This window comes from Emydura macquarii, unplaced genomic scaffold, assembly GCF_026122565.2.
Source record: "Emydura macquarii macquarii isolate MOO-44397 ecotype Brisbane River unplaced genomic scaffold, CSIRO-AGI_Emac_v2 contig_1862, whole genome shotgun sequence".
NCBI classification, from domain to species: domain Eukaryota; kingdom Metazoa; phylum Chordata; order Testudines; family Chelidae; genus Emydura; species Emydura macquarii.
The window spans coordinates 1,335-13,342 of record NW_027131999.1 but is presented as its reverse complement, the minus strand read 5'-3'; positions in this window follow the sequence as shown (position 1 = coordinate 13,342).

The window sequence follows — 12,008 nt, the reverse complement described above, 5'->3', positions numbered from 1 at the left end:
CATTTGCTGGCAATAGGGTCAGATCTAATTAAATAATGGGGTTCCTTTTAGAAGAAGAGCTTCACGCTTCCAAAGGGCAGGTACAAGATGTGGTAGTACAAGAAGTTCAATTACATACAGAAGTTTCTTATGAACAAAAAAAATCTACCAGTTAGGGTATATAGAAAATGCACAGTTCAAAGGAGGGGAAAAAGTGAGAGGGAAGGATGATTAAACAGTAAAAATGACAGCTTCCAACTTTCCAGACATTTGGTGAACTTTCCCTGTCCCTGAAGCCATAGCTATGAATGTGGTGGACATTCCTAGCAGTACCTGTACACAGTTGTTTCAGGTCGAGACACTTTCCAGGACTCATAAGTCACAAAGCACCTAGATGGCTATAATCAAATAAACAGAAGTTCTTCTTCAAGGAGTGTCAAGTGGGTGCGCCACTGCAAGTGTTGATGCATCCCTGCACCGTTGATTGGAGAATTTCAGTAGCCATGTTCATCTGGGTCATGCATTCACTCTCCCCAGCTTGTGCCATTGTCAGGGTCCATCTAGCACTGTATGACAAGACCCTCCCTCAGTTCCTTCTAAACCAGTGGTTCTTAACCTTTCCAAACTACTGTACCCCTGAAGCCTGAGACCCACCCCCATGGGGCTGAGGCATGTAACTTAGTTTCATGGCGCCCCTGTGGCTCCAGGCAATTGCCTTTCTTGCCACCCCCAATACCAGCTCTGCACTTGCGACCCCTCTAAACCTCCAGGTTGAGAAACACTGTTCTAAACCATCCTTAGCTTGGGACAAAGCTCCCAGCAGTGTTAAGATAGATAGCTATACTTAATGGTTAAAACAGTTTAGAGTAGTCTTCAGCACTCTAGTTAGGTTTACTTATTCCATACTCCCCATTTATTTTCTTTAATTTTTTTTCCTTTCTCCTTTATAATGTTCACTGTTAGAGTTGAACAGCTATAATTTGAGCTAGGCCCAGTTCGCCAAGCTGCAAGGGCTGCCTTTCCTGCCGAGAGGCAATCCCAGTATCAAACATCCAGTGCTTCTGGGAAACATATTCCTCAAAAGTGCTCTCACTTCCTTGTGCTAGGAAGGACAGAGACCTACCTCTCAAACTTCTATTAATGGTGAAATCTCTGTGCCCAGTATTTGATCCCAGTCTGCAAACACCCTCTGGACAATGGTCTCTGGTGACTTTGCCTGCTTTACAGTGGAAGGCTCACACTTACAAAACGGTAGTGAGGAACAGAGCTTTGACATCTCCCTTCAAAGAGATGCCAAAAAAGAATCCTTGATACTGGCTGAGTATTTACACGGTACTGGGGTCCTCTAGTACCAAGAAGGCCAGTGATCCCGCAAGTGGGCAGACTTGGAGTTGAGCAAACAGAACCTACCTCCTCCGCCACAGCACTGAGAGAGCCTCCTAAAGCTACAGCACCAACATGCTTCACACAGGCTATGGTGCCACCTCCTGTCCCACTAGCTCAGGGCACTTAGATGTTGGCACCGACAGCTGTGACTACAACTGTAGCTTTTCCTACATCATACAGACCTGCATGTTTCATCAATACCATAATCACATCTCTTCAGCACTGATGTTTCTCTGGCACACATGGCACCATCTCAGCCTGCTTCACCTCTGGCCCCTCCATTCTTTAGCGAGGAGCAAGAGACTGAGGAGAAGGGTGCCTTTTCATCTCATCACTCCTCTCCCATCCAATCTAGTGCAGCGTCGGTCTACCTGTGCAGTCTAAAGATCATCACAGGGCTGACACCCAGACCTGGTATGACTGCCATGGATGCCACCTTCTATGCCATTCTCCACTTGGTGGCCCTACTGGGCCCTGTGGAGGGCATACAGGAGACAGTGTTCCAAATCCCTAACCACATACACGGAGAGGATTAGATCATCACCCTCAGTGACTACAGCTTTAGAGCCTCCTGAGTAAAGTTTTGAAGAACAGGTGGCAGCCCTGGAACAGGACATGATACCAGCAATCAACATTTCTTCCTTGTCCCTGGATAAGGCCATTATGCTACGGAAGCACACAGTGCCAGACTATGTAAAACATTTTCAAGAATGTTTAAAAGAATCACTGATACTACAGAGCTTCCCTCTAGAGTAGGTCCCAGAGTTCCAGCACAAGTTACTGGACATTCTCCTCAGCAAAAATTGTGCTTCCCATAAATGACACAATCATGGAGCCAGCTAAAAACATATGGCAGATCCTGGCCATGACACTGCCCACCTTCAAAAGAGAGGATCAAAAGTACTATGCATCCTCTCTAAAGGACTGGCCTCCTTATTGTCTCACCCCACACCAAATTCATTAGTGGTTGATGCTGTCTACCAACGAGGCGGGCAACAACAACCCAGATCCACTCGGTTCAACAAAGAGTAAAAACTATTAGATCTCTTTGTCTGCAAAGCCTATTCTTCAGCCATGCTTCAATTCCAAAGTGCCAATTATTCTGCTCTAATGGCAAAATACAACCACACAAATTATTCTAAACAAGCAGCATTTATTGACATCATACCAGGGGACAAAGGAGAGCAATTCAAGTCCATCATTTCAGATGGACAACGCTTAGCCAGAAGATGCCTTGGGGTGGGCAGCCTGTTTTAAATTATGGTCTATTAATAAATCAAGGAAGGGAAGGTTTTCAGTGGCTGTTGCTTTGGGTGGGGCAAGTCTAGGTTTTAGGATATTGGATGCTGCCAATATAAAGGTATTGGCAAATAAATTAAGTTATGCCACCACAAAGATACAGAAATTAGGAGGGTCCATCAGCGTCTCACTGTCAAAATTGGGAATGGAACAATGACTGGTTTCTCAGATACTGACCGTTTGGCAAAAACAGGAAGAAAAGAATTTGCTACTAGCAGTAGTGGCTATGAAAAACATTCACGTGAATGTGTCTTTGGCGTTAGCCTGCATCAAAGCCCAGCAATTGGTTATTCAAATGATCCGAGAAGGTATGTAAGGGAATATACTATTGGAAATAAATAAATTGATGGGCAGAAACAACTGGCAGGATGGTGGAAATTTGTAATTTTACTCAGAATAAAGATCAAATGACTATGCAGGTATATGTAGTTACTGTGAATGCCAGCCTTACCATCGATATTTACCCAGTGATATCTGGTAGCATCTAAATAACACAGAGTTTGGTAATGTATTCTGTTGATCATTACCCCTGGCATTCAGCATAAATCAGCAGTGAAGGGCCATGGCTGTATCTCAGTGTACAGCCAAAGAAAATTTAGGATGTGTGTGAGACTCAGAATTTACAAGAGAGGGCTGAATATTTCTGTATTAAAACAATAGGGATCTGTTGCCAGGAGGTGTGGCCTTCCTCGGAGATTGATGCTGAATGAGAGCCAAACCCCACCTGGGAGTTGAAACACAGGACTACAGCACCTGACCGGAAGCAGGTAGGCAGGGCTAGGCCTGTAAAACCCAGGCCTGCCCGCTCAGTCAGAGCTCAGTGGCCGAGGGATAAGGATGTCTCGCCCTTAGTCCCCAAGCATTCAGCCACACCCGACTGCTACTCACAGCATGGGGCTCTCAGAATCTGGAGGAGTTGCCTGAACCGGACAAGCCAAAGGATACCCCCAGATCCTACGATCTGGAGGAGAGGCTGCGAGAGCTGCCTACTGCCTGAGGTCCTGAGGACCTGGAGGAGCTACTATTGCCTCGCCCTGCTGAAGGCTGTTTCCTGCTGCCTGCCCATCCCTGGCTGAGGGCCAGGCCATAGTCTGTTTGCCCACCTGTGAGGGCGAGAGACCATTACCCCGAAGGAGCAGCCTGAAACCAAGGCTCACCCTACCAAGGGCCGGAGGCAGCCCCTTTCTTTTGGACTACCCGAAGGGCGTAGGTGCTGAGAGGTGTGGCCTCCCTCGGAGATTGACACCAAGGGAGAACCACCGGTGCTGCCCCTTACAGGGAATCTATTACAGGATCCAACGCTGTATGTTTGATATATTAAATCTGCTGTGGTATATGCAGGAAATGGATGTCTGTATGTTAAGTCCTTGCCCCATAATTGCTATAAATGATCATGAATTGTATTTTATGACATATTTGGTTAATACTCATTTTTGTAATATTAGTAAAGTTAACACGTATGATTTTATAGATTATGTACCTGTAGGGGTTGCAGTAAAAAGTGGCTTTCTGAGCCAGGTGTCCAGGTAACTGCCAATTAGTGGGATGTATTATCAATTATTTTTGCTTATTGCATTTAGTAGGCCTCTGTAGGAATGTAACATCACTAAGGCAAAGCCAGGAAGGGGGAAGCAATCACAAGGTGTGGGCCTGACTCCCTGATATGCTTGGCTATACATCTGTGAAAAACAGGAAAGAAGATATATTTTAGGACTGCCATTATGGATAAATGTATTGCCAAATGAACAGTTTGAAACTGCTTGCATAATTTTTTTTAGTGATAAATATCTGTAACATCTGCTCTTTGCCTAACGATTGATTTTGTTTGGTCAGCTATGTAACATCTTTGCTTGATAGGTCTCTGTAATTTTTTTCAGCATAAGAGGGGAATTGTGAATCTGGGTCAAGCAGATCACTTTATGGACTAATTGGAAAGCTCTCCAGCAGCAGACAAAAAAGCCAGCCACTGGAACTCTGCTGCTGAATCACCTGAAGACTGCTCCAGAATTGTGGGGTAACTATTAACTTGGGGTGATCTGTAATCGTATGTGTTTGAAACTAATAAGACAGACTTTGAATAAAGCATTCTTGTGAGAGTATTGGAGATCAATAAATTGAAGGCTTTAAATGAAAGCACTTGATTCTGTGTGATCTGTGCCAACCATATAACAGACAAAGGTGCTGTGTCTCCCTTAATTTATTTCCTGATACTGCCTCACAGAGAGTAAAGTTACCGAGAGCTTTGGGTTTAAGGAATCTCCGGTAACAGTAGAACAACTGAAATATAATCCACATTTGTTTTATAATACTATGCCTGTAAGTTTAGGTACGAATATGTCTTTCATTAGAAAATTGTTATTTCACCCTGTGCTACACGCTCAATTGCAAGATGTTAACCAAACCAGCGAACAAATTCACATCAAAGTGCAGCACAATAATTAACAAAATTACCCAGGGTCTCAAAACAGTGTTGATGGGAAATATTGTTAGGGTGGTTCCCTACAGTGACAGTAGCATTTAATTTAATGATTCACCCTATTCTGGTGATCATTTGTATTTATTTGGCACTGCTCCTGAATATGATTGTGTTGGATACAAAGAACTGTACAAAACATACACGAAGCTAGTATACAATGATGACTGGCCCCATTGATGATTCTACCCAGGAAACAACCCTAGTATTCCAAGGAAATAATCAGTGGGGGAAGATGGGGAGCCTGCAGTGGTGATGAATGTTTTAGTAAAAGCACCATCAAGGAGGGGAAATTGTAACCATGGCAACTTACCCATCCTCCCACCCCTTCTGTTACGAAGCGAAAATTGATTACTAAACTAAATTACTAAAAAAAAAACAATCCACTGCTGATAAAGTATTCCCACCTCAGAAATGTAGCCACCAATAATAACACAGAAGGATAAGCTAATCCTAAGAAATTTTAGGGCGGGACCAGAGAAACTCAAGAAGAACCAGTCATAAATTAGATAAACTTTGAAAAATGTCTTGTGTTGAGAAAGAGTCACAGATAGACTGTCATACATAAAGCAATAGATAAACATAAGACACAGGAGAACCTGCATAAGATTGGCTAAGATGTGTTGTCTGACAGTTTTTAGAAATGGGATCTGTTAAGGTATAAATAAATAATGTGTGTAAAATGTGAAGCTCTTTGGACCCAATGCCAGACTGCATATTTAAGATCAAACTGCCAGAACTCTTACTTCTCCCACAACTGTGATGTGCAGAGGCACCAGAGCCCCAGACTATTGAATCCCAATTGGCCATTGGGTGAAATTTATCTGTACATTGGAAGTGGTGAGCATTGCAAGCCTGATATGTGTTTTTGGTTTTGTATAGCTAATAGATAGAAGTTTAGGCACCTCTGTGTGACACTCTTTCATGGCAAGGCGGTCACGCCACCCTGTAGAGAGCCAGTGGGTCCCGGGCCCAGGAAGGGTTGGGGGAAAGAGCCTAATTTTTGTGGGTAACAGAGGGATTAAGTCAAAATGTTGTTGAAGCCTTTAATTCATTTTGCATCTTACCTTGTCCCTTAGCACAGGAAGCCCAGGGTATCTGAATGATGACACATCTCAGCAAAATCATGTTAGTGCTAGATAAATAAATGCAGCACTTGAAATGGCTGACACGGATTTCTGCTCTTCTCTGGATCTTGCCCTCAGCAAATGAAGACTGACCCTCTTTTCTAACCCCTCCCTGTGGTCTGACCCCACTGCTTCTCTTTCAACATCAAATTCCAGAGCTAACAGATGTAAACGCCACCAGGAATACAGTCCAAATTGCTTTTTCTCGCTCGCTTTTTTTTTGTGTGCACCTCTTTCACTACATGGAGGTGTCCCCTCACAGCATTTCTTGACTTTTTTTTTAGTCTGACCAACCCACTCTTTTGCAGATGCCACAATTTTTTATTATTTACTTGCTGGGTCACCCTCTCTTGGAAGGTGACTGGATCTTCAGGATGCATGTGCATGGCCTCTTTCCCCACAAAGGCAGCATCAGAAGGAGGCAGTTGGGGTGGCAGGTGCAGTGAATGGAACACTGAGGTTACAGCTATGCTAGAAGTTCACTCTAGGTTGAGCTCTTCAGTAAACCAGTAGCCTCAAACAAACATTTGGCCATTGTCTACTTTACATTTGTGTTAATTGCCTCCTATTAACTGGCAGTCAATTAACTTGTGGTTAAAACCTCTAGTGAAATCCATGCCTGAGAGATAGCATTTGCCTGTGGAAGCTGATATTGTGCAAGCCTGGCTATCATTGATCAGGACACACAGTCACTTAGAATTTTGGAGTGAGGCAGAGCTTATTCTGGTAATTCATGTTTTGGAGGAACTTCCAATCAAAGGTTAAAGTCTATTAGTTTTATTTGTTTACTTACAGTACTTTAATTTATCAGACTCTAGCTCATCTGCCATGTCCTTTTGTGCTCTGAGAAGTACATTGGATGTTGTTAACTGTTTTGTGGAGACCTCTAAAACACCATGAGGCTTGGACACTACAAATAAAATCTTATCCTCAGAGCATCATAGTGTTTTGTACAGGATAGGCATCAACACTCACAGGATGAAATTGAAAAATTTTTGGGGTGGAAAACCCTATAGATTGCTAACAAATAACTACAACGTGATGCTCTCCTCTCATTTTGCAATGGTGGTTCCCGCCTCACAGTTCTACATTCATAGTTAAGGAAACACCTCCACTGTGGAGAATAAGTTCCCAAGCCATGTTCTAGGAAAACATTTACAAGTGTTTAGTCTGTGGACTGGCTGTGCAAAATAGATGCAATTGCCCAAAAACACCTGCACAATGGCTATATGATTCAAGGATAAACAACACCCACAAAAATCAATTGCATGAACATTTTTCTTATGCTGCATTAAACATAGTATAGAAAGAGTATATTTGCAAACATTTTAATTTACTTATTATAGGCTAAAATAAAGAAAAGACCTGTGGGCCCCCTAAGATACATCCATGTTAACATAAAATGATTCACTATGCTACATTTTCTAGTGTTTTCTCCAAGCTCGTGGCTTAATGAAAATAAAAAGAATAATACGCATCTATGTGTGCGACTCCATGACACTCCTCCATGAAAATTCACAAATGTGATGCTGGTATTATAAGTACTGATGGTCATCACCTATGGTTAAGATGGCCCAGGCTTTTCCATTATATGATCCTGTCTGCAGTTGTGTATCACTTTACCAAACTTTAACCATTCACGATGAAGTCTTTTATGTGGGGTGTTGCCTCAGATTGAACATTTTGTCGAAATTGTCCAAAAATTATTCTACCATTTTTTAGACTGAGATTAGGGAATGTAGAAAGGCGCTGTGGCCTTCCTCACAGCCTGGGTCCGAGGAAGGGTCGCGATGCCCCTGCTGGGCAGAACAGGGCCCTACAGGACAAACTGCCTGGCAACAGAGGGGCAGAGCCAAAGCAGGAAGGGGAAGTACAAAAGGCCAGCCTAGCAGCTCAGTAGGGAGGAAGTTGCTGCCAGGGGCAGAAGTGTCTTCCCAGAGGCTGTGGCCTAGGCCCTGATCGAGCAGCTGTTTGGAGAAACCGCCCCACTGAGGGGAGCCTCCAAAACCTGCCTGGATTGCCAGACCATAGTGACTGGATAGGGTCACTTTGAAAAATCACAAGTTGTACATGCTCAGTAGAGACTTGTTCAATTTTGACAGCTGAATTCACCAAAGATTCTGTCTGCACTGAGCAATCTCCACCCTGGGACCACAGGAGTTTCCCAACAATTGTTTCTTCCACATGTCAGAAGTGATTGTGGCATTGGGTACAGAAACTGAGGCCTGGTCTACACTTACCTTCAAATTTGGCAGCCGTCAATGGGAGCATAGCTTGCATAACTTGCGTAACTCCTGTCGACTTCGTAACTCCTCTTCTACACGGCGTCTTCACTGCACTGATAGAGGGGAGATCCCTGTTCTCCCATCCCATGTCAGTCAGGTTCCTCAAGGGGGAGAGGCTTTATCAGCAGGTCTGTGACCCAATGCATGGGGAGAAAAATATCCTGATTCTAATAAAACTGGGAAACTACAAAAGGCTGTATGCAGCCTCAACTGAACCTTGTCCTTATAGAACACCAAATAAGAGGGCTCCAGGATCAGGGGCCTAATCTCGGAGACCCTCCTAGCTGAGGTAATGGCCACCAGGACGGCCACCTTCCATGAAAGGATGAGCAGAGGGCATGAGGCCATAGGTTCGAAGGGGTTCCTCGTGAGTCTCAAGGGGACCCCCTTCGAACCTATGGCCACCAGGTGAACCTTCAACATGGCCAGCACCAAACCCTGGCGCTGGAGCAGGTACTCCAGGATCGCATGTATAGGCAAGGGGCTGGGCGGGATACCCCGGGACTCCGGCCAACTGGTAAACCGTCGCCACTTAGCCCGATTCATGACCTGTGTAGAAGGCTTCCTGCTCCAAAGTAGGACTTGCTGGACCTGCACCAAGCAGGCTTTCTTGCCCTCTGTCAGCCACAGAGCCTCCAAGCCTTGAGGTGCAGGTCCGGATGCAACAGGCGACCTAGGATAGAAGGTCGTGCCACCTCGGAATATTGCTTTGACACAGTCCCTGGAAACTCTTCCAATTAGCTCTGCTCCAGATGAACACTGAAGATAGCCTGAGACATTAAAAAGAGGGTGTAGAAAGATGGAGTGGCCTTCCTCTGAGCCTGGGCCTGAGGAAGGTCCACAATGACCTGAGCAGACTGTGAAAGGGCCGGCAATCCAGTCTGCCCAGCAACCAGGGAGCTGGAAAGGGATAAGTCCAACCGACCGGCCAAGCCGGCCACAGAGGGACGGAGCCTCAGCTGGGGCTGGGAGTATAAGAAACGGGCCCTGCAGGTCAGTTGGGAACAGGCTGCTGCTGGAGGCAGACGTTCCGGCCTTGCTGGCTGCAGCAAAGGCCGGACCCAGCTGGGCCGCTGCCCCAAGCGAGCGTCACCCAGTGCATAGGCCCCATGAACAGCCCAAGCGACCGAGCCCTAAAGGTTGGGTAGGGCCTCCGGGCCCCCTAGACTGGACTGGGCTACCAGGCCCCAAGGACTGGACAGGACCTCTGGACCCCAGTGACTGGGCCGAGACCCCTGAGTCTGAGGGCTGGGGGATACCCTCAGAGGCCAGTCCTGACGTAGAGGAGTTGCCTGATACTGAGATCCCGGAGCCATGTGACCTGGAGTTGTCCTCTGCCGAGGAACCCCAGGAATCCTGTGATCTAGAGGAGCTGCCCTACGCTAAGGAGCTCCCCGCCTTATCGCCAGTGGATGAAGAGGGACTGGTGAGCCTACTATGGGCCATGTACCCCAGTGACACCGAGGATCCGGCGGATATTGGTACCTGGGGATACGGGGATGAAGTGGCCCAGGGACAGTCATAGCCGTGGATGAGACAGGGACAAGACTCCCTCGGTGTGTTGCAGCAGGAGCCCCATTGACTCAGTGGCAACGCCTTTGTCACTGCTAGGGCCCTGGGCTGGGGTGCAGTGGAAAAGGGTAGGCCTGCTTCCCCATCCCCCCTTTCCCTAGCCCCCCCAGGAGAAAATGATCTCCTCTGCCATTGCAACCAGCAGCGCCACTGCTTGGCTGTCCGCCCAGCCCATGGGCCAGAACGAACCACATATGGAGTGACTAACTTTCCCCTTTTGGAATGTGCGGTGGCCTTCCTCCGAGCCTGGGCCCGAGGAAGGGCCACAACGACAGGGCCAGACAGTTCCCTGTGTTACAGAGGGCATGGTCCAATAGGACACAACTTTTATAAGAAAGCTAAAAGATAGTGACTAAAACTCTGCTAAAGTATATGTTTGGCTTTAGAAGCAATTATCCATACAGTCCTGGAATAAGAACACTGCAGAGATGTATAACTAATGTCTTTAACCTTGTTGTGGTTGTCTTTGTATATTCTCCCATGGCTCTTACATTAACCTTGTATTATGTATGTATCTGCTTTCACATACTCTCATCCTATCATGATAACAGATCTCTGCAGTGTCTGGAATTATATATTTCCTCAGCATACAAAATACTGTAGCGAAAACAAACCTCAAACAAGACAAGTTGTGTGGTGAAAGTAGATCCCTTGGGTATACCATTGGTTCACTGGGGGCACAAGATGGCCTTGTTCTTTCAGGTGCCTGAGGACTCCAGTATGACTGCAGCATTGTGGGCTAGATCCACAATGGGGACTTAGATTCAAAGTTGCAACACTAAGCAGAATCCACAGCCCTGAGTTAGACAGCCAGGTTCCCTATACAATGCATGGGGAAAATTAGGTGCCTAAGAATTGGTGTCATAAAAGCTAGCACAGTGAACAAGGAGCCACCTAAGATAATCAGTAGGAAGATAGCGTGGTCTAAACTCACCCCTCAAAGTGGGGGAGGGAGTCAGACACCTACTGCCACTTGGGATTCACAGCGGTGAACCTTTTCCTGCATTAGGTGCTGAAGTTGTTTATCACGAAAAAAAACGGACGAGGAGATGCTGCTGCCCCATTTTGTCACTTTTAGCCCGGTTAGTAGAGCATTCACCCCAATGTAGAAAACTTGGGCATAAGTCACCCCTCCCCTCCCCAGCTGATATGGAGGGAGGAGTTGAACCCAGGACTCCTACTTCTCAACAGTATACCCCAAGGACAGGCTCGCTCTCTTATGTTCAGTCATGCCTGTTGAAGCCACTCCATGTTATACTAAATAATTAAACAATCAGGGAACTGAGGAGACATTGAAAATGACTCTCTAGACCAGTGGTTGGGGACTCCCCTGATATAAGTTCAAGTCTGTATTCCAATGAATATTTTAATTACTTCTATAATTAATTAGTTAGACAAAGTGGAACAGCTGAAATAGAAGAGATAGAGGAAGACATATCCCAGAATACCCCATTGCCCAGTAGTTAGGGAAATCACCTGGGTGACCCGAGTTTCAGGTTTTGTCCTAGGTATCTTCCTAGGGGAGGAAGGTATGCTCTAGGGTAAAATGGCAACACCACCTTGTCATGTGAGTTTTATGAGAAAAGGCTGACCTAACTTAGATACCTAACTCCAGGAGAGAGTTCACCACTGTGACTCCTGAGTGAAGAAAGAGGCCCAGCTCCCACTGAGGAGTAAGGCTTAGGTTACACCCCTGTCCTTGGCATTCCCTACTGTCTGGATTAGCCACCTCCTTGCTCAACAAGGTGGCTTTTGCGAACCCCAATACAAAGTACGTCTACATTTGAGCTGGGAGGTGTGATGCCCAGCTCCCATGGCTGTACCCATACTAGCTCTGCCCAACCTAGCACCTAAAAGTAATAGTGTGCTGCTGCAGCACCAGCAGTA